This window comes from Neophocaena asiaeorientalis, unplaced genomic scaffold, assembly GCF_003031525.2.
Source record: "Neophocaena asiaeorientalis asiaeorientalis breed wild unplaced genomic scaffold, Neophocaena_asiaeorientalis_V1.1 scaffold152, whole genome shotgun sequence".
Taxonomy (NCBI): domain Eukaryota; kingdom Metazoa; phylum Chordata; class Mammalia; order Artiodactyla; family Phocoenidae; genus Neophocaena; species Neophocaena asiaeorientalis.
This window is the reverse complement of record NW_020185338.1, coordinates 10,675,603-10,696,013: the sequence shown is the minus strand read 5'-3', so window position 1 is coordinate 10,696,013 and position 20,411 is coordinate 10,675,603. Positions and strand designations below refer to the sequence as shown.

Sequence of the window (20,411 nt, the reverse complement as noted above, 5' to 3'; positions counted from 1 at the left end):
GACGTGGGAAAATCAGTATTATTCCAAAATACATATAAAACTGAAAGATATTACTAGGATCTATTAAGAAAAGGCTGAGGAAGATGATTATGAATTGTACAAAATATACACAGGAATTACAACCTGCTCATTCACTGAAGTCATAAGATCATTTCATTGGGGCTCAAATATAAACAACTTCCCGATCTACCTAATCAAGTTCCACTTAGTTTCACTTTTTCCCATCTTTAGGAATTCTGTAACACATTTAGAGAGCTTAGACAGCTAAGAGTTTTCTTGGAAACAAACAAATTTTACCTGCCGAAATAATAGTATTTAAAAGTTATATTATCAGCTCAACAATTTTGACATAATACCTAAAACCAGTTCACTAGTTTTTCAAATTCTGAAAAAATATCAAGGTAGAAACATGCTTACTGCATCATTATCACATACATGACATTTTATCACAACATATAACTTGCTCTTCAACCATACTTTCACATAGAGCAAAGAAAAGCATTCTTTTCTACATTTTTCTCTTTAATAAATTGGAAAAAAAGGAACTTTAAGATAATACAAATTTCAAAAGTTAACCACATAAGTGTTTGTTTCTATGTTAAAACAAAATTAAACTTAAGGAAAAAAATTTATATTAAGAGCAATCTTTCATAACATCTAAAAGACATTCCATTTGTTTAAAAAAAAAATTCGACACTTAGCATTTAGACTTAAAAAGGTGTATGTGTAGAGGCCATCTAAGTTGAGAAAAGCCAAATTTCCAGAAGTCTTTTCCAACAAGTTCTATGATGCTCAATAGAAAAACTATTTTTAGGCAAACAGCAAAACATGTTAAAACTGTTTTGATGCAAGTATAATCAATCATACTCCAATTTCATTAACTCACATATCCAACATATATTTCCAAAGTGCATATATATGCATATATAAAAGAACAATGTCCCCACTACCCATGAGATTACAGCTCCCTCTGCATGGCTCCTGCTCTCACTAATAAAAAACAATTGAGTAAAAACACGGAGAGACACCATCAAATAAAAATAATTTTGATTTGAGTATAAATAATATAGTGTTTACTATGTCCGGGCATTCTTCTTCTTCTTCCATATATAAAATAAACACATTACATATATTGAATATATACATTTAACCTTTATGATGGTTCCATGAGTTATTATTAAGTCCTTTTTTTTTTTTTTGCGGTACGCGGGCCTCTCACTGTTGTGGCCTCTCCCGTTGCGGAGCACAGGCTCCGGACGCGCAGGCTCAGTGGCCATGGCTCACGGGTCTAGACACTCCGTGGCATGTGGGATCTTCCCAGACCGGGGCACGAACCCGTGTCCCCTGCATCGGCAGGTGTACTCTCAACCACGGCACCACCAGGGAAGCCCATTAAGTCCATTTTATTAAGAGGGAAGTTGGGGCTACAAGGAGTTGAATAACTTGCCCAAGGTCATTCACCAAGGTCGTGACAGAGTCAGGACATAGACTCAGGCTGTGTGCCTCTTAACCATTGAATGGCACTGCCTCTCCACGTTGAAACAATATCAAGCTTATAGGGTGGATATGAAGACTAAATAATTTTATACTTGTAAAGCATTAAAATATACAATAAAAGACAACTATTACGATTACTAAATTGTTAACAACTGATAAAGTATTACAAAACATAATGCTTTTCAGGTAGCTATCAAATGGTTTTGATGTTTATTATTTGTTCTTTACTGTAGCCTAAGTGGAATTTGTAATAATATTTACTTAAGTATGTATAATCTATTCAGTTTTGGCTGGTGGGATGTGTTTATAAATTTTTCCTGAACGAAATTATCCTAGAAACTTGAAAATTACTGCTGGCATCTTCATTTTTCCCATGCTTCCTCGGTCTAACTCCACCTAATATGTGTGTGTGTGTGTGTGTTTCTGTGACAGAGAGGGAGAGGAAGAGGGAGAGGGAAGGAGGGAGAACTATTTTTTAAAAAGATATGAATTGTTGCTGTACTTTTCATCAATTCATTTTACAATATTTGAACTATCTTATTCCTCAACATCATCATTCAACCTAGCCCTGTCACCTGTTTTTCTTTAATGAGTTAAACTTAACTGGTTATCTTTTCAATATTTTTTTTCCAGTTATGTCATACACCTTTTATTGCCAAGTATATTCTTCATACCAAATATATATTTGCAGGTTCTCTAAAACTTAATCTAGTGCTGGTCTAGAAGTAAGTTACTGTAGAAAGCATGCTGCTGTTTTTTAAACAAACAAAATACTATTTTTTCAAGGTTCATGGATTCAGTCAATATTTTTTCATTGAACTAAAAACCAGCCTGGGTTTTTCCACAGAGAGGAGATTATGAGGAAGACTTCCTCAGGCAGTTGATAAGTTTCATCAAACTGTAAATAGTCAGCCTCCCATTCTGGATTCAAACTCCTGGGCAGAAGCCACTCCAAATGAGTATGCAGTGAAGGCTCACCCAAACCCGGTGACATCACTTAAGGCCATAAGCAACTTCAAACAAGGTGGGCTTGTCCCAAATATAAGAGCCATTCACTTCCAAAGCCAAATTCAAAATCTACCTTGGAAGACTCTGCAACCTTCAAACAGTAGCTGCTAAGATCCTTCCAGTGTGATTCTGTACATCTCTTCATGTTCCAAGTTGTTTCCACCTGTGTCCTCTGCTTACTGAGGTACGAGAAACAGAAGGAGTCACCTGCTAAGCTTTTAAAACTTGACTTAACTGCATGCTGCAACTCTAGGAGTTTAACTTACTAAGAATTTAAACCCCAAAAATTCTCCAGTGAAGAAATTTTTCCATTTTACTAACTGGAATTAATCCATTTCTGTCCCTTTCTCATGAGTTCCAAAACTTACATTTTAAAAATCCTATTACATTTTACGTCAAAAAAACAAGAAAGACCTATTAACATTTCCCAAGTGTTTACATACTTTATTTTGATTAAGTCTATTAAAATGTGCTTAATTCATTTATATGCTTATTTTTACTTAGATAGACATACAAATAATCGTTGTTTATCTAGAGGTTTACATTTCCAAAGAGTAATATAAAAGATTTGGTGTCACTAAGGTGTAAGCTTCAGAAGGCCAGGGACCTCATCTGTCATGATCATATTTTAACTCTAACACAATACTTGACACGTTTTAGGTGGTAAACATATGTTATCGAATGGATGAATAAATATCCCTTTATAATTTCTGAATAACAACTTCACTTTGCAATTGGCCAATTCTGTTCATCACATATATGAAAGTTTTCCAGATTTCTCCCATCTTTCTTAACCACCATTATTTTCTCAAGCACCAAGCTGTCTTTCTTTCTGTAAAAACAATTATTACGGTGTAGTGATGTTGGAAAATAAATATTTACTTGGGGATTTAAGTCAAAGAGTTAATAATCCTTTCCTGTTTTCAAAGTCATCATTTTAGTCTTTTCCTTAGAAAAAAATCCTCTGAATAGGTTTAAGTTTTTTTATTTTTTAAATAATCCAGATTTACAGAACAGTTGTAAAGACAGCTCAGAGTTCCCATATACTTTTCACTTAGCTTCCCCAAAAAGTAACATCTTCCATAACCAAGGTAAATTTATTGAAACTAAGATGTTAACACTGTTACAAAACCAACAGCTACAGACTTTACTCAACTATCAAATGTTCTTTTTTGTTCCAAGATACTTCAGAGCAGCTTGTCTCTTTAGTCTCCTCCAATCTGGGAAAGTTTCTCAATCTTTCCTTGCTTTTATGATTTCAACATTTTCGAAAATATTTCAGGTATCTTCAAGCCAGGTATTTTGTAGACTGTCCCTCAATTTGGGTTTTTCTGATGTCTTCTCATGATTAGACAAAGCTCATAAATTTGGGAACAGAATACCACAGAGGTAAGCCGTTCTCAATGCATCACACCGGTGGGTATGTGTTATCAACATGACTCAGGACTAGTGATGTTAACCTTGATAGCTTGATTACGGTAGTGTGGTGTCTGCCAAATCTTCCTGCCATAAAGTTAGTATTCTTTCCTTTCCAGACTCTGTTAGAAGCAAGTCATTAAGTCCAGCCCACACTCAAAGGGAGAAGAATTAAGTTCTACCTCCCAGAGGGGAATATCAAAGAATATGTAGAACTATGTTAAAATCACTAAAGTAATGAACAAATATTTTGGTAGATAATTTGAGGCTATGCAAGTATCCTTAAAGTTTTACCCACCAATTTTAGCTCAAAATCAGACCAACTATAACATTATCAGTACTTCTTTGGCCTACAAACTTTTCCCCCATCAAACCTTATGCCTAATGCAACCCAGACTCCTAGTAAGTTAACTCATAGCCCAGTGCTCACCACTAAGTAGAACGCTGAACCCCTTTGCATTCACCTCCAGATAACCTACTTACACCAAAAACATTAATGAGTGATGTAGAATTTACGTAAGACTGTATCGGTGGATGGAGTACACTCATCAAGTCTCTATATAATCCTAACTCTCCTGGACTACTCCACTAACCAGGAATTCTCCTTCCCCCGTTTCCCTACATCTTCTTCAGCTTCACTGTTCAGTTTCTTTGCACCTTCTGGGCCTTCCCAACAGGCTTCTAAATCTCCCTCCCCGAGTTACGCCGAGCAGTGTGCCTCTATTCCAGTTCTCAATTTTGAATGCTGACACTGATCACCATGCCCAGTACCCCATTTTCCTCACCACACAAAGAAAAGACCTGTTACCAGGATCCATTCCCCTTAAAGGGCAGTTGAGAAATAATTATTTTCTTTCTCATACTAATAGATATTTAATATTCATTTCTTATAATTAGTATAAATATTAGTAATTTTACTTGATGTGAAAGGAATAAAAATCAACAAGCTGAACTTTAATCAAACTGTGTTTTCTAGTACATGGAATTATGCCCTATAAAAACATAGTTCTTCTGAAAGTCAACTATTTTATTTTAAATTTGAATTTCCATGTATGAGCTGTTGAATAAAAGAACCTCTGATTCTCTTGGATATCTAAGATTTTGCGATAAAATTTCCTTTCCTCTGAACTTTCCACCTTGTACAGCTGACCAGTTATTTATAATATCACTTTTCCAAAATAATATATGTCTCTACTGTAGCTAATACTCTAAGGATATGTAAGTCTTGGGAAATTGAGGCAATAAGAACTTAAATTCTATTATTTTCAGCAGAGGAACAAAATTCAGGTACTGAGGAGCAACCCAAAGCAAATTACTATATTTCCACCTTATCATTTAGAAAAATCAAACTTTAAACAACCTATAACACACCTATTAACTTTTTTTTTTTTTTTTTGCGGTACGCGGGCCTCTCACTGCTGTGGCCTCTCCCGTTGTGGAGCACAGGCACTGGACGCGCAGGCTCAGCGGCCATGGCTCACGGGCCCAGCCGCTCCGCGGCATGTGGGATCCTCCCGGACCGGGGCACGAACCCGTGTCCCCTGCATCGGCAGGCGGACTCTCAACCACTGCACCACCAGGGAAGCCCACACCTATTAACATTAAACCTACCTATACAACATAAGCCAGTAAACAACACACAAGCAATATTCTAGCCCAGAACACTGAACCCATTTTCTATATTATCTAGTTTAAAACGAAAGACAAAGAAAGAAAATCTAACTCTTAAGACCAAGTAAATATAATGCACTTTAAATTTCGGAAACACAGATAACAGTCAATGAGAAATAGTTTTAAAATTAACTAAATCAAAATTACAAGTCATTTCTTCAAATCTTATAACAAACTTTAACTCATTTACTACCTTTTTTAAGTGTGTAAGGCTGCGCTGGATTTCTTTTCCATTTGACTTAGATCAAACAATTTAGAATTATATTAAAACTGACCCAGTAAAAGCAGCTATAAAAAGAGGGAAAAAATCACATGCCAATGAATTTCTATTACTATGTTATTTTGCCCTTTAAAGCTTGTTTTTTTCTTAAAGCAGTTCAGCTATAAAGCTATCATGTGGCCTGCTCCTGGATTCAGATTGTCTTTTACACATTTAAGATCACAGCAACAACACTGAGCCTTAATAGAGGGTCCCTGGAGCACATTTAAATTTCTAATAACAACAATTTTTCTTCTTTTCCTTAAGTGTGCCTATTTCCATTAAAAAGACTAACATATTGAGTCTTGTACTACTGCAGTTCTTTAGAGGTAGACGATTTGGAATTCTCACAAATATAATTAAAAAAATACAGCCTCTCCTTTTAAAGAGTAAGGGAAAGGAGAAAAAGAAAATGTTTGTAGACCTCTCATCTGACCATAAAAACTGCCACAACTTTGACAATAGGCATGTTTATCAAGAGGCTCTAAAAAATAACACACTCAAAAATGTAGAACAAATAGGGAATTAAAGGCCCTTTGTCTACTTTAAATGGACCAGCAAGCTTGGGTAAGAATGATGGAGCTGGAATGAAATAAAGGTCACATGTTAACACCCACACAGGCCACTGAAATTTCCAAAACAACAAAAAAAATTATGAACATAAGCTATCCTGTCTTATCCTAATCACTCAGCAGCACTACAATTGCATGCCTTTGGTCACAAGGGCAAGAATATGTTGATGATTCACTGGTAAACCAACAGGACTATAGAAAAACAAGTCTGTGCTCATATTGAACAATAGGTCTGTAATATTATATTAAAGGTACAAACTTTTAAGTCATATTGTTCCCGTAACAAAGAATGAAAGTCATGTTACTGAGAATTATAAAAATACTTGCTCTTAATATATATATATGTATATACATATATATATATTATTTTTTTAAAGACTATTTTTTTAGAGCAGTTTTAAGTTCACAGCAAAATTGAGAGGAAGGTACAGACAGTTCCCATATACACTCAGCCCACACACATGCATAACCTCCCCCATTATCAACATCCTCCAACAAAACCTCCACCTTTGTTACAAGTGATGAACCTAAATTGATGCATCATAATCACCCAAAGTCCATGGTTTACACAGGGTTCACTCTTGCTGTTGAACATTCTATGGGTTGGTCAAATGTGTAATGACATGTATTCATCATTATAGTATCATACAGAGTATTTTCACTGTCCTAAAAATCCTCTGTGCTCCACCTATTCACCTCTCCCCTTCCTACCCCATCTCCTGGTAACCAATGATGTTTTTACTATCTCCATATTTTTTTTCCAGAATGTCATGCAGTCGAAATCCTACAGTATGTGATCTTTTCAAATTAGCTTCTTTCACTTAGTAATATGCCTTTAAGCTTCCTCTATGTCTTTTCATGACTTCACAGTCATCTATTTTATAATCATTCTTCATGTAGGTACAAAATAAAATTCAGCAAATATTTTAAGCTTCACAATATAGTGATATTCTGATCCAAATTAGACCACATAAGCTATAAACTGAAGTTATAAGTTGTCTATGTTTATGTATTTTAAAAACTTAAATAGCCTTAAGGACATGTTATATTTCAAATCAAGGAAAAACATTACTAAGTACTCAGTATGTATAAAACACTGTAATTGGAACCTGACTTAACTGGAATTTTTTTTTAATATAAAAATCTGGTGTCCATTTCCAAAATTCTCTTCTGTAAACCTAAATCACAGCTCCAAAACCAAACATCAATAGAAAAATACGCATTTTGAAAAGGAATATATACACATAATACAGCAGGATTTTATTGCTCATAACTAATACTACTCATTTAAATTAACATAGATTTTATTTCTGTCAAGTTCTGTGAATTTCTAAATTTTGTTTTTTCCTAAATCAAGTTAGAGATTCCTCCCACATGAAAACTAGCTAAAGTCATGGAAAATTTTAGCCTTTAAGTTCATCCAGTTGGGGATTATCTGTGCCAACAAAAACCAAAACAAAACAAAACAAAAAATTAAGTTTCTTTTCAAGGCAGAAAACAATACATTCATATTCTAAATCCCTGAACCAATATCTCAGAAATAGCTAAGTGATTGCTACTTAAATTATTCAAAGAAATTTATTTTTCAGGCAATACCAAGGAACAAAAATTCCATACCAACATCTACGATTTTAAAACACTTTAATAAGTGAAAGTAGAACTGCGTGACAGAAGTCCGAAGAGAATCCAATATTGATCATCACCATTATGACACCATACAGATTTTGGGGATATCAAAGGGAGGGATTCTAAAGACTTGCTGCCAGGTGAACTATGTGTATTTTCCAGATGGAAGTGGTAAGCACATAGTGAGTAGAGTCACAAGTTGCAACCATCCTTGTTTTGCAAAGAGTAGAGTAATATCAGGTATCATGTGGTTAAGTAAGATTTATCAGTAGTTAAGTACATTGGTATTACTTCTGATGGTAAGTGTAATCCTGAATAATGTTCTTTAAAGATACCTGAGGTTTTGAAACATAAAACTCAAAGCTTCTCTTTGAGAAGGGCCTAGATGTCTTTTTCTTTTTTTTTTTTTCCCTCCTTCTTCTTATGATAAGGTGATCATTATTTCAGGAATCCAAAAAGCTTTATAGGAATTATTGTGGTAGAACAGATGAGCACATATTACTGACCTATGTTCCCTGATAAATAAATAAACTTATTGGTTCCACTACATCCATATTTATGGAGTCTGTGACTGGTTAGGGTACCCTGTGCCAGTGAAGCCAGCCAAGGCCATGGGTTCAATCACTACGAGAACCAATTCCCTTTGCTCTCTTCCATGGCCATAGCCTTTACCCTAAACCTTAGCCAAAGGCCACATGGAAGACTAAGCAGGCCAGAGACCATGGATGAATCAGCGAAAATCCATTACCATGACTATAAAAATAACGCAAAAGTAAAACCCCTATTGACTAGTGTCAGGATTTCGTTCTTCAAACGTTATTAAATTTGCCAATCTGCAAGACAAAACCTTAATTATTGCCTACAAAGTTGGTATGCTGAAAAGACATATAAGTCCTTTGACTTCTTTAATTCAAAAGCAACAATGGTAATGAGTATTATTCTCCTAAATGCCATTGCTTTTACTGGAATGGATTGTATTTTTATGCAATCTTTTACTTAATAAAAATCTTGCAAGTAAAGTTAAATGTGAGCCCAACAAGTACACTTTCCAGGATTTCCTTCAAAATCAAAAAGCAACCACTCTTAGTGGAGGGTCTGTTTTTATCTGAGTAGTTTCCTCTCAAAAAAGAGACTCATAGTTTTATTAGAAATCCCAGAGCAATATGATACTTCATTTGACTTTCTAAATGCAGGACCACGGAGTTAGAATTGTTGACAAACAGAAGATCATAGATAATTATGGAAATTTAATTTAGAATTTCTCAAGTTTTATATGTATTTGAGCAGAATGTCCTGTAAATATACAACATCTTTCATTGTTCAGAGTTAGAGGGTATTATTTTACGCCTTTGGATTTTGGGGGAGAGGGGGTTGTTTCTTTTGCTTTTTTCTAATCAAAATAAAACAGTACCAAATCTATGAATAAGCCTATTTGTAGCAAAGTCATCTTTGTTTGCACAATATTACTATGCACTCAGTAGTTACCCAATAAATATTAATTGATAATGACGGAAATAGGGCTTTATAAACAGATGGTCTAGGATAAGTTTGCTGAAAACATAGATAGAAACATTCCACTCTTCAAGAAAAGCATAAAGTAGAAATTAAACAAGTCCTGCACTCAGAAAATCTCAGTCTATTGTCAGACAGCTGTTCAGTCAACAAGAGCACAAACATTTTTCATCATCATCATAGCATTAACAGAATTAAATGTCTATTTTCATACAGTCCCTACACAAAGGGACTCACACAGTCTCATGCTAGCCTTATTTGTTATAATTTACAATGACAATATTGGCAAGAAAAAATATGCACACATAGGAAAAGAAATGTGATTAAACAATACTTTGAGATCTAATCATATGTAGTATGAACATAAAATATGTGCCAGATTTAAATGCAACTCACAGAAGCAATGTATTTATCTATAATGTAAATCTCAACTATTTCCAATGAGAATTCAAGATGCTTTATAAGAACTCCTACGCATATGCTGAAAGAACAGGTGAAACAAAAAATGAGTCAGAGACCATAATGGCCCTAATAGAATAAGTAGTAACTCTTCGAGAACCGAGAGCAAATAAGCAGGAAAAAAAAAAAAGAGAGAAAAAAAATTGTATGAGGACTAACTTCAATGAGGGTAGGACCAAGGAAACTACAAGCAAAGTGATCAACCCAGAAAGACACTCTGAAAAATGCACACTATTCGAAAACACTTGAATAATAAGAAAATGTAAGTTAGTATACGTGGGAGAATTTTGGAGAAAGTTGAAATGGGGAGGTGAAAGAGGATAGAAAGTACATTACAAGCATGTAATGATTAAAAGCCTTAGGTAATTTTTTTTTATAAAGTAAAAAGCCTAACAAGACATGACATGAGTGTTAATTATATAGAAATGAGACTATAAGAATTTCAGGACAACTTACATACACACATCCTCTCACAGAACTGCACCCTTCAAAGGAATCCAAAGGCCTTAACCAGCAGGCTAACAGTTGACATGTTACCTCTTCTCTGATGTGGAATACATTTCTAAATGTTCAGCTTTTGTTTTATCAATATTAAACAGTAGGCCCCTGAAAAACAGTATCAAAATGGAACATTCTTTAATCCAGCTAGCGATTATTCTCAATATTTCCCAATATGAAAAAGATAGTATGGCTTGTGGAGACTTGCCCTTAATATCCACAAACCATGCAGGAAGTTTGCACTGTGAATGGAAATTCAAGTACTGGATGAGTACAAGGTTGAAAGAGACAACATCTAAGATCTCTTCCAACTTCTGTAAGAAGTTCAGGGAAAAAAATACTTTCCACACAAAGAATAAAGTGTTTTGTTGTCATCTAAATGATCAAAGCCTAATAAAATAGACTTTATGTTAAATAAGTGGGTGGGCATGTGAGGCAAGGGGGGGGAAATCAAGGAAAAGACTAAGGAAGAAGACTAAAGAACACGATATGTCTGGGACTTGCGCATTTCCAGCTGTGCCAAATAGTGTTCAACCAGCTGTGAAAGACAAATCCCCTAATATCCAGTCATTTGTTTCCATCTACTTCCTTTCTTTCAGCATGTTGACATTAATAGATTTTTCACAACCTTACAGAAAAAAAGTATTTACTCTAACCTTGCAAAGAAAAAACTAATCCACAGATAACAAACATAAAAGAGAGAAGAAAATAGCATGGCATAAAATAAGACAAAGAGCTATGTTGTGAATCAAAAGTATAGTGGATCAGAATTTAAATTAGTATTTCAGCCACAGATTGGTAAAGTGCTTATCAAGTAGCAATAAGCCACGGGGTAGAATCACATTCATAAAAGAACTGCCTAAAATGATTTGAAAATGCACAATCTCTTTCACCCAAATTTTCCAAAGGGCAGAGAAGGGGTAACTATTTCCTGTACGGGCTAGTCTAGAGTCTATGCAAAGCTGAAATAACACACTTATTGAATTACAATGACTGTTAACATTTCTATTTTCCCAACTAAACTGAGAGCCCTAAAGAGCAATACATCATTTTAAGTGTTTTTAAATCCCTAGTCCCCAGCACAGCACCTGGCACATGGTAGGTCCATGAGGGTATTGGCCAAATGAATATTTCACTGTGAATAGTTCTGACAACATAGCATATAACATTCATTCCTTCAAGAAACACTTACTAGACCTATGCCAGGCACTGTTCTAAGTGCTGGAGATACAGCAATGAGCAAAACAGACTAAGTGCCTACCTTCATAAAGCCTGCATTCTGCTCAGGGGGACAGATAGCTGACAGATGACAAGTAAGGAGAAGTGTTATAAAGAAAAAAAATACAGCAGTGTAAGGGGCTCAGGAGTGAAGAAGGGGTGTATTATGTAGAATAACTAATAAGGCTTTTCTGAAGCAGAGCTCTGAGTGATAGGAGGGCATAAGCAATGCAACTGTTTTCAGAGTAGAAAATCCCTGGCTCTGGGAATGGAAAGTACAAATGTCCAGAAGCAAGAGGGTGCCTGACATGCCCATGGAAAAGCCAGGCGAGTGTAGTTGGCCTAGAGTAGGCAAGTGGAAGAATGACAGAATCAGAGTAAGATGGCAGGCAGGGACCACCTCAGAGGGGCCTTTTAGGCTGAAGATTTTAGATTTCATCCTGAATGTGATAAAGAAAGCACTGAAGGGTTTTGAAGAAAGAAGTGGCATTATCTGATTCTATGGGGAAAAGACTGCAGGGAAGTAAGAATGGAAGCAAGGAGGCTACTCCACTAGCCCAGGCAGGAGACAAGAGTCACGGGATGATAAATGAGAGTAGAAGTGATAAAAGGAGTGAGTTGTTATCAATTAAAATATTTTCTAGATAGAGCTGACATAATTTAATGATGAACTGGATGTGAAGAACGGAATAAACAGAGACGGCGAGGACATAAAAGAAACACAAAAAATTTTTCATATAAAACTAAAATTATTTTACTATCAAGATAAGTAGCCATCTTTTTAAAAAGAAATAAATCATATGAGCTACTTATTAAGATGAACCACACAAAGAGGTAAGGTTTAGCAACTTCTATACAAGTTCACAAGTCAGGAGGGGAAGGATCAGGAAATGGAGCTCCAGAGATCAAGTCTGCCCAGGCTTTGTGGCTCTGAATCACAGAATCACTCTGACTTGATCCCCATCCAAGACTGATACTGGTGAGCAGCACTTCAGGTTCTCAACCTCAGAAAATAAACATGAAAAGGCGTAACTTTTTCTCACTGCCATATGAGGCCCACCAAAAAACTACATAATAAGGTTACAGCTGCAAATACTGTTCTAACCTGATCATAATATGGGCAAGGGTATGTTAGAAAAACCTAAGCAGTTTCTCTTTTCTTGAGCAATAAATAAAACTACAGCTGCAGTATAAAAAAAGAGAGAGAAAAGAAGGAAGAAAGGAAGGAAGGAAGAGAGGAAGGAAGGAAGGGAGGAAGGAAGAAAAGAAAGAAAGAAAGGGAGGGAGGGAGAGGGAGGAAGGAAGGAAGAAAGAAAGAAAGAAAAAAAGGATCCAGGGTACTGAATAAAAATGTAAATTCACTAGAAATGCAATGAGTCATGACAGAGCTAAAAAAAAAAATGCTTTCCTAACAAGTAAAGAAAAACAAACAAGATTAGCCAGACGAAGAACAAACAGCATTAGAACGTCAGTGGAAAATGAATATAACTGGGGTGAGTAGACAACAGGGTGCAAAGGCAATGATTATTAAGGAGAAGAAAATGATAACTAGGGAAAAGTGTTTTAGATCTATATAATATAAAAATTTAGAGAACGTGTCTTTGGTATACTTCTGTATAGCTTAGAAATATGAAATGTGGTAAATGGCATAAGACTATATGATTCCAGTGGAATAAACTCTCATATCAAATTGTAGTCTTTGTTTTACTACACATAAAAAGATTTTTCCTCAGCAGGAGGGAGAGAGAGAGGAAGAAAGGAATTATAACCCTGAATAGAAAGCCTCAAAAAAACTCTGACCAAAAGGCATAGAAATGACAGTTTTAGTGTTAAATATAACAGATGTCTTAATATGTAATACTCCACGTCATATTTTATTTTTCAACAGTAGAAAGCAACACCATTTCAAATTTAAGTTTTCAAATAGCAATAGTTAAATAATTAGATTTTTCAAGTTGCAATATCTGTGGCCAAGTGTATTTTCAGGGAGCCCTAGGAGATGAGGTATGTGTATATATTATAAGCATTTTTCAACAAAGTTTAGCAACTTTAATAAACAATGCCTGCAGGGTCACAACCGATGGTTCAATACTGACGACTAGTGGTCAAAAACATGTACTAATTCATTCATACTAAGTATTTATCCTATGATTTTTATCATCAAAATTTGAAACATGTAATGCAAATTATGTGAAAAACCTTAAAAGAACTTTCCTTACACACGTCTTGAAAATTACAAAAGAAAAAACTGTATCTGCAAAGTCTCTTAAAAAGTCTTTTCTGTCCATTATTTGCAATGTCCCCAAACCCAAGTCAATCAGCACTAGCTATTGACCCATAATGGGAAAATTCCATAAAGTGTCATTTATCTACATCCACACAGCTGAATTAACATGGTTTCAGAAATCCATAATTATTTCAAGAGGTCTTACTTTTAGATTTCATGTATCTGTGCAGCTCTAATTCTTTTTCTAACTTTGTCTGCTAGACACAAAGAGAGCAGAAATCTAGCTGTCCTAAATTTTTGACATAATTTGAAAAAACAGTAACCTACTATAACAAAATGTTTTTATAAAGTTGAAATATTTAAAACTTAACTGTGATTGTCTGAATTCTTGAAGAATGTGGGATTTGGTTTAAATCTTCTTTTAACAAAGAAGTTAAAATTTGTTGATTTGCACTTCCTGCTCTGCAAGAATAAGATCCACAGAATAATACAGAAATGTATACAAACCTTTGAAAGAAAACTTTTTTTTTTTTACCAAGAACATTATATGCAGCTAAGTGGTTATTTACATTTGAAAGCAGCCTTCATTTTCCAACGACTATTCACAGAATGTCTGTGGTGTGATAAACACCATACCACAGCCCCAGAAACAGGCATGATGGATGAAGTTCCTGCCAGTGGAGGAAGAGCTATTCAATACAGTAACCTAAGTAGTTATGCTGTATGAGAAGACACACAATAACATAAGTAAACAAATCACAACTATAGGTGATGTAAAGTACTATTAAAAAATAAAGTAACATGACAATGACAAGGAACAACGGGGCAGAAAGGGGCTATTTTAGAAAAGGGGGCAGGAAAGTTTTCTCTGAAGAGGTGGCAATTAAACCTGAAGGATGAAAAAGGATAAGTTACACTGACAATCAGAAGAAAAATGGTCGAATAAGACAATAAGAGGAAATCACTGTGCCTGGAATATGTATTTCTTAGAAAAATTTGTAGCGTCACACATAAACATTAAAAAAAAAAAACAGAAAATGTTTAATTATTTTACTCATAAAATACCAAGTAACCAACAATGGTACTAAGCCAAATGGGAATTTTCAACAAATTTCAAAGGAATTTAAAGATAAATTGTAAAAAGTTAAAAATTAAGCATACATACATATTTGAAAATTCCAAAAGGCACTCCTAAGTCTTGAATTATAGAAGAAACCATAATAGAAATTATGAAATTTAGAAATAAACTATCATAAAATAATAGCATCTCAAAACACAGGGTAATTTGTTCATGAATTTACAGCATTTATTTTAAAAAACAGACAAGTCAATTATTTAACTTGCAAATCTGAAAAATAAAACAGCAATCCTAAAAATGAAAAATCAGAAAAAAAGTAATAGCATTAAAGGCGGAAGTTGATGAAGTAATAAACAAAGCTAGTCAAAACGAAAACTAATAAAATAATCATGTCTAGTAAGACTAATAAAGAAAAAGAGAAAAAATAACTAATATTAAAGAGAAAGGATACACAGCTTCAGTACCAGATTGAAAAAATAATATAGCAGGGCTTATGAATGCTTCTTTAAATATCAAAACACAACAAAATGGATAACTTATCAAATCAGGAGGGCTTCCCTCGTGGCGCAGTAGTTAGGAGTCCGCCTGCCAATGCAGGGGACACGGGTTCGTACCCCGGTCCGGGAAGATCCCACATGCCGCGGAGCAGCTAGGCCCGTGAGCCATGACCGCTGAGCCTGCACGTCCGGAGCCTGTGCTCCGCAACAGGAGAGGCCACAACAGTAAGAGGCCCACGTACCACAAAAAAAAAAAGAAAAGAAAAATCAGGAATAATTACCAAACTGACTTAAAAAATAAAAAGGTTATATTGATATAAACCAAAAAATACTGAAGAAGTTGAAAATCTCAGCCACCAAGAAGACAACAGGTACCAATGATTACATGAGTGAATTTTAACACACATTCAAGAAATAAACAATCCTTCTCTTAAACAGCCAGGGAAGAGAAAAAGAAGGAATCTATCTAATTCATTTTACGAGATTAATGTAACCTTGCTTTCAAAACCAAAAAAGGTAATGCAAAGAACATACAACTGATCTCAATCATAAACATAAATATAAACATACTAAAGAAAAGACAAGGAAATTAATTCAGCAATGTACAAAAAAATAATATATTATGGCCAAATAAAGCTCTCAGGAATGCAAGGAGAGCTCAGCATCTACTGATAGAGTCAAATGTATTTAAATATTTAAAGAGAAAGACAGCAGCAAGAATATTTGATAAATTTCACAACCCATTCATGGTTTTTTTAAAAATCAACCTCTCTTGGCAACCTACAAATAGAGGGCAATATTCTCTATCTGATAAAGGATAGCACTCAAAACCAGGAGCAAACACCAAACCATAAGGTTAACACTTTAGAAGCATTTCTATAAATATCAGAGTAAAACAAGGATTCTTGCTATCTTTGCTTATATTCAACATTGCATTTGAGTTTCTAGCCAGTGCAATAAAACCACAACAAAAGAGGAATTATAAGGAAAGAAATTAAATTGCCTTTAATTTCAAATGATATGATTAGCTACACAGTAGACAATACTGACAGGATATGTCAGTAAAGCTACTGACAGTAAAGCTACTAACAAATTATAAGAGCTAATAAGATCATTAAGCAAAAATGCTGGATAAAAGAGGCACATACGAAACCAACTGCCCTCCTGTATACTACAAATAACCAATCAGAGTCGCAATAAAAGAAAATATCCCCCACACACAATTAAAAAGAAAAACCATAAGGTACCAAGGAATAAGTCTAAGATGTATGAGATTGTTATAAGACAATTATAAAACATTACTGAAGAACATTAGAAAACACCTTCTCTTCAAATTAATCTACATATCTAATACAATTACAATCAAAATGCCCCAGAATTTTTCATGGAACATGACAAGAGACTTTCATTATCATTTACCAAATTATAATGAAAGTTCTAATAATGGAGACAACATGTTATCAGCTCAGGGATAGACAAACAGATCAAAGCACATAGAACTCAGACAGATATCATGCAACACTGTAAAGCAGAAGGCATTTAAAACAGAGGGAAAAGAAGGCATTATTCAGAAAGGATGCTGAGGCAACTCATCAGTCACATAAGAAATAACTTAAGACTCCTTCTTTCTGCCATTAAAAAAGTTAAATTCCTGGAAGAAAACTCAAATAATCCAGTATTTTTAAATGAGCAAAATTTATAAACAGGCCATCTGTATAGGCACAAATGAAAACTGCCAGCAAATCTGTGAAAAGATGTTCAAATTCACTAATAGGAAATGCAAATAAACATAAAAATGAGTTAACACTTAATCCTCATCAGCTTGGCAAAAATTAAAAAGAATTATAACCACTATTAACGGGAGGAATGCGGGGAAAAGGGCCACTCTCAGCCATTTTGCTGACAGAAACGTGGAGAGTTAGAACTATTTGGAAAAATAATCTGGTAACATCTATTATAATAAAAGATCTGTCCATGGTAATAAAAGATTAAGTTGGAACAACATCAGCTAGTTGGAGGAATTTCCAGAGAGTATTGATGAGAGAAGAAAGCAAGATGCAGAAATGTATATACAATGTCATCGGTTTTTATTAAAATAAAAACATACCAAAAAAAGCCCCTATATATATATATATATATATATATATATATACACACAAAGGTGTATATATTAATAGTTTATACGTATCTGTCCAGGATAATTAAGAGCACAAAGAAATATATAAAGGGATATCCCAGGCTGTTTACACTAGTTCTTTTTATTTTAGGGAGTAGGGGTAGTGATTGATGGTGAAAAGAACAGAGGGGAAGAAACAGGGAAAAAATGAGCCAAGCAAATAAATAAATAAAGATGCATTTAAAAAAAGAGGCTGTTTGTACAAGCATTTATGATAGGAACACATTTAGTTATGCATTTATTTAAATTAAATATAAAAAATACTTTTTATACTAAATGCAAATGTTAAAAGAAAACAACCATATGAGAAACAAAACTAGTTAAACACTGAATCAAAACAATGCATCAGGGTCTTCCCTGGTGGCATAGTGGTTAACAACCTGCCTGCCAGTGCAGGGGACACAGGTTTGAGCCCTGGTCCAGGAAGATCCCACATGCTGCGGAGCAACTAAGCCCGTGTGGCACAACTACTGAGCCTGCGCTCTAGAGCCTGTGAGCCACAACTACTGAAGCCCACGCACCTAGAGCCCGTGCTCCTCAGCAAGAAAAGCCACCACAATGAGAAGACCATGCACCGCGATGAAGAGTAGCCCCTGCTCGCTGCAACTAGAGAAAGCCCGTGCACAGCAACGAAGACCCAACGCAGCCAAAAATATAAATAAATAGATAGATAAATTTATTTAAAAAACCAATGCATCAGTACGGTCACTACTTAAAGAATTCAACAAATATTTATTAAGAGCCTACTATGTTAAATGCTAGAAATAAAAAATTCTCCAAACAAGTACAATTAAAAGCAACAATACATCAAGAAATGGTAATTAACAGTAATAATCTGAGACTAAAAACCTCACCTCACATAGTATATATTACCAGAAACTGAACAGTGAAAAGAAAAAAGGCCATCTTTGCAGAAGAAGGAGAAAAATAGTCAATGGGATTAAGGTTCATTAAAAGAATAAAAATCGTGACTCAAAATAAGGCCAATTTCTTCTACACAGTTTCACCCCCTAAAGAACGAACACTAGAGCATAAGTTTTTGAATTTTCCCTTGCTACGCACGTTCTCCTACAGAGTAGTACATACGTGGTTTTTCTGGTGTGATATTCAGTGCTTTCAGCCCCTTGTTAGTCTGGGGCCCTGTGTGTCACCCTGCCTGGGTCACTCTCTGCCTATTATACTCCACCTGGTCACCTAAGCCTGACAAAGGACTGAATTCTACAGCTCATATCCCAACAATTGCAAAACTGAGGTGCCTCCTCCGAGCTTTCCTTGTGCTTTCCTCAGAACTTGTGTTTTACTTTTAAACTCTCCTTTACTTGTAAATTCCACTGTTTTTTCTCAACATCCAGGGAGGCTATTGGTATGTTCAATGTGAGGATGATTTAATGTGCACTTAAAAAAAAGTATCTAATAATATCAATCGGGAAAGGGAAGCTTATACTATGAAGTAAATATGTGAAAATGTGGGGCATACCTACAAAAGTTTTGCAATTCATCCTTGGAAAGGTAAGTGAAGGGAGTCTAAAATCTAGCAGACTCAGAAAGGCCTCCATAATTCCAAATCAAGTAGGGGAGTCTCTAAAGGAAGAGCGGGAGAAAGGGTTAAGGAGGCCATGTTAAAACATTTAGCGGACTAGGATCTCCTCTGAACTGGCTCAGAAGTCTCAAGGGAGATGGTAAAGCTATTAAGAGGACATTAGGAACACATTCTTGGCTTCAGTGGAAGCTTCTCCCTTAATGAGTCCAAACTAAATACATTAATAAACAGTACCCAAGGCTTTTCTTAGTTGAAGTAGCCATATCAGTCAGCATCTCTGGAGCCACAATGACATTTCTGGGAAGGAACGAATAGCTGTTTGTTCATTAGGTTTCTCACAATTGATATAGATGCCAAAAGATGAAGGAAAATACTGGGGGAAATAAATCTACCAATTAATTTTTCTGTATATGGCCTTATTTTATTGACGAGACTCACATAATCTGGTTTTCTATCAGAGCACAGACTGAAAACCACTGAGCCTAGCTCCCACATTACACTGAATTCCTCACTTAGACTTCACTATCTTCTATTAAGATTCCATGCCTTGCCTGCCCCATTCTCCATGAAACAGTTTTAAACCTTAAGGAACCTGATTCACTTTAGGTTATATGCAAGCATGGAATATTCTTGGTGGGGGAAGATCAGGGAACTAGTATTTTAATATGCTACAAAATGCTCTGAAAAACATATACAAATATACACCCAGTATTTATCTCATGTTTTTCATTTTATGGAATTCAATTGAACAAATAACATTTAATTTATAAGAAACAGCTAATAAGAAAAACAAGTCAGGAATTCCCAAGGTGCCATAGTCAAGAGTTAGAAATGTTATCTAAGATTTACGTAAATTCTGTACCTGTAAAAGAGTTCTGATTTGGGCTTACCATCTAATAAATACCTCTTTCATGTCCGTTCCTACCTCATGCCGCTAAATTTAACTAATCAAAGTTACCTTACTATCAAGTGTCTGATCAAAAGGAATTTGTAATACGATAAATGTACTCTAATGTTAAACAAACACTTTATTGTTTTCACACTGGTTCAACAAGGAAAGACTGATGGTTACAGGCTTAATATTTGAATGCAATTAGTAAAAGTTCAGAGAACAACCATTCAAAATTTAAAAGAGCTGTATGAGTGGTGCTGGGAAA

At 35.0% G+C, this 20,411-nt stretch overlaps 1 protein-coding gene across 1 annotated transcript in view; it reads right to left on the bottom strand.

The window, feature by feature from the left end:
- Nucleotides 1–20,411, bottom strand: part of CEP128 (centrosomal protein 128) — a 419,931-nt gene that overhangs the window by 325,449 nt on the left and 74,071 nt on the right. The gene's annotated exons all lie outside the window — the stretch shown is intronic.